The 3,689-nt window shown below is 35.1% G+C and overlaps 1 pseudogene; it reads right to left on the bottom strand.

Annotated features, from left to right (window-relative positions):
• Positions 1 to 442: 442 nt before the first annotated feature.
• Positions 443 to 554, bottom strand: LOC119569084 (annotated as a pseudogene).
• Between the last annotated feature and the right edge of the window lie 3,135 nt (positions 555 to 3,689).

The following is a 3,689-nucleotide window of genomic DNA, read 5'->3' on the forward strand; positions in this document are numbered from 1 at the left end:
TTGGACATATATAGATCTTGTAATCCTATATTAGATATCCAGATGGCCAGTTGCAGAAAAAAATACAATATCGAAGACATGGACAACTATTTTTTATTATTATTATTATTTTATTTAATAAACTATCACTAATATATAAGAAAAACGTTTGAAAAAAAAAGTTTTTATGTAAATGTTATTGATCAGTAGCTGCTAATTTTGTATATTAATTTGAGGCGTAACTCATTGTTTCAAGAATATATTTATGTATTTTACCCTTAGAACTATAACGTTAACACTTCTAAAATTTCAAGGTGTGGGTTTTAGATGAGATTGGATGGATATGAATTCTTAGGGTGTAGCTGAAATTGAATGGGTATTCGAACAATTTTATTACAGAACTGAATCCACTTGAACATATATACAATATATCAAATGTATAGTCTTAGCATATAATTTTAATGAACCCACCGAAGTGGGCTATAGAAAAGAGTAAGACTCATTGAGTTGTTCCCCCCACGGAAATCTTTAGTAAAAGGCGAAAGTTTATGCGTTTTGAAGGGAAACCAGAGTTAAGTATACTTTCTTCTTTCTTTGTTGGATTTTTGGCTATCAGCCAACGGCATGCGGCCAAGGTTGTTAAGCCAATGGATCCTATTTATTCTATCATCTATATAAGGTCATAAAGTTTTGTCCTCCTTAGAAAGTTATTACTTTACTTATTTTTCATTTGACAATAAATTTGATGTGAAATCTATGTTTTTTTATTCTTAAGTAATTTTTTAGTTGTATATTGTGGTTGTAATTTGGGCATATTGTGAGGATATGGTTTATGTTAAGGGGTGGTTGTGCACTGCGGGCATTGTGGAGGAAATGTTTTTTCAATATAGGGAGTGAGGTGGGTAAGTCTTGTACTGTTGACCTAAGGCGGGCCAACACCACCACCTCCCTTCTCTCCTTCCTGTGGGTTGTGTCCCACAGTTCTATTTTTTTGTTTTATTTGGTGTGTGAGTTGGAGGCTTTGCCACAGATGTATTTTTGCATTTATAAGAAACATAAAACACCTGAGATCTGTACGAACTATGGTAGTGTCCAGATCGCCAGTTGACCCGTCTAGTTTTCTCAGCCTGTTCATTGCCATGGAATGCCAGAGCGGCCTGGTACACATATTAGCTTGATTGATTTGTTGGCACCCTGTAACTTACGAATGATATTACCCAGTAGATCATTTTTAGTGGTTTCTAAGGATTTAATAGCTTTAAGTGAACTTATGAATATGAAAAAACAACTATTCTATCGTGGTCGTCGATAGTGCAAAATCAATGGCAAAAAGTTCAGCAAGAAAGATCGATGTATGATTCGGCAGTCTGAACTTTAGTTCACTTTCAGTCGACCATACACCCGCACCCACACTCTTATGTCTCGAAGCCGTCGGTATATATATGAAAAAAAAGGGGATTTTTAATAAGGATCTCTCTAAAACTCTCGGTACCTCCATTCCCGGCGCCATGCCCTTTTGGTGAGGAAGCCGGCTTCCATGATAGAAAAAAGGGGGTTTTCCCCATGGCGCTTATTTGACTAAAACCAGGGTTGGGGAGGTAGAAGAATCTTACCGACTTTTTCGAGAGGTGTGGAGTCGGGTGGCAAAGGGCCTAATGCCACTTTTTGCCATTGGATGGGTTGGGTCTCGGGGCCCCCTTTTGGGGCTAGCTCAGGGCTAATGGCCGCGTCAGTTTCGGAGGGGGGGTATCCTGACTCACCTGAAACCCGCCCGAGTGCACTTTCAGGGCCCCAAGACACCCCGCAAAAACAGGTTTCTGCACAGCACCCAAAACCCTTTTAAAAACTTGTTTTTGACCGAACCATACACGTTTAAACCATAACTATTTTCCCAATTAGGGTTTTTGATACCTTTAGCAAAGACTGTCTACCCCCCCCATTTATTAGGAAAACTTTAATAAATTATGCTCTTTGACATTTTTTTTTAAAATGCCCCAATGTGGTCTTTCCAAGGGGCTACTATAAAAAATAGCCAAGAATTCTCAAATAATATAGTAGTACTTCTATTAAGCGGTAAGTCGAAGAATACAGTGAAAACCACCACGGCAACTAAATATGAAAGACTTTAGATTATAAAAAATCCCCAACGCATCTGGTGTTCCCAGGGGGCCCCACCCACCCAAGTATGACCGGGCCCCAAATTTTGCTTAACTTGCTGATCGGACGAGAAGGGGTGCTTTCAATGGTATGATCTTGGCAAAGGACAGAGAAACTTTAGCCACTTTTGTTCACTACTCGTCTTTTATCATTCTAATATAACGATTTTTTATTTTTTGCATCAAATTCATGACCTGGACATTCCAGTCATAACTAAGATCTTTTCCTAATGTAAACATAAAATCACAATCGACCACTGGGGGAAAATTTTGGCAATTCAAACTCTTTTGTCCCCCACCCCTTTTACTCATTATGGGAGCTGGAAACTTTTAAAGAATATAAGGGTGTACAAGAAATGATAAGAAAATTGGAAATTTTAAAATTTTTCATATATTTTTTAAAAAGTGTATCATTATACTGCATTCTTGCAACAAAATGATAAGTTAAACCATAAAAATACCGATTATTATTGAATTTTAAAAATTTTTGAGTGTTTTCATAAAATTTTTTTTCCGCTATTGTGTTGTTATTATCTTTTTTTGTATTTTTTTATTATGATTTTTATTCGCATTTTCCTTATTATTCTAACATCTTTATTATTAACTTATGAAAATTACTGTCAAAAACACAGTCATTTTTTTCGGGTTTCTCCCCCACGGTATAGCAGTAACGACAGAGATTTATTACGGAAATGAAAACCCCCCCATAAAAAATACGCATGTTCAGTTGCATAAATGAATAGTCCCCTTAAATTTAGATTTATTTGCATGAGTGTCAGTGTTACGCATGGCAGATAAAAAAAATTTCCAAAAAAAGAGAAAAAAATATCATTAGAAAAAAACTTCTTTTTGTCACGCTAATTTGGGGATGCTTTTGACAATACCCCAACGATCATCCCCACTTGAAAGCACATTTCTCGTAGATCAGCGAATTTAAGCACGTTGGTTTGGTGAGTACTTGGATGGAGCCCCCGGGGGAACACCAGATGCTGTTGGCTTTTTTATTTGTAACTAAATATGCTAAGCATTTATAACAAATATGCAGCCCCTTTCTTATTCTGAAGAAATTGAAGGAAAAATTATGCTTCAGTCAATAAGAAAAAAAAATAAAAGTAATCGCTGTCGGAAAAGAGGAAAAAGAATGGGCAGAAAAGGAAGGTAATCGACGAGTAAGGAAATGAAACCAATACTGCATTCTAAATCTAAAGTTTTGGGGAGTTATGAAATAAATAAACCGTAATAATAATGATTTGTGTTATAAAAATAATTAAAAATGAAAAAAATATTAAGTAAAAAACTTAATCTGATTTTTTTTCATTAGATTTATTTTACTACAACCTTTTTAAACTTATTGTTTTTTTTGTAGATCCCTTTACGGATATGATTTTACAAACAAATTTAATATCTTATTATTAAGCTTCAATCTTTTTTTCTTTTAAATCTGCCGCCAAAATTGTTCAGGTCAGAAATTTTAATAAAATGCTTAGAATGCAAAATTGCATTTGCTTATTTAATCATGAGTTCTCCTGTTCGTTTTCTTTGTTTTCTTCTTCC

This window comes from Penaeus monodon, unplaced genomic scaffold (assembly GCF_015228065.2).
Source record: "Penaeus monodon isolate SGIC_2016 unplaced genomic scaffold, NSTDA_Pmon_1 PmonScaffold_12436, whole genome shotgun sequence".
Classification (NCBI taxonomy): domain Eukaryota; kingdom Metazoa; phylum Arthropoda; class Malacostraca; order Decapoda; family Penaeidae; genus Penaeus; species Penaeus monodon.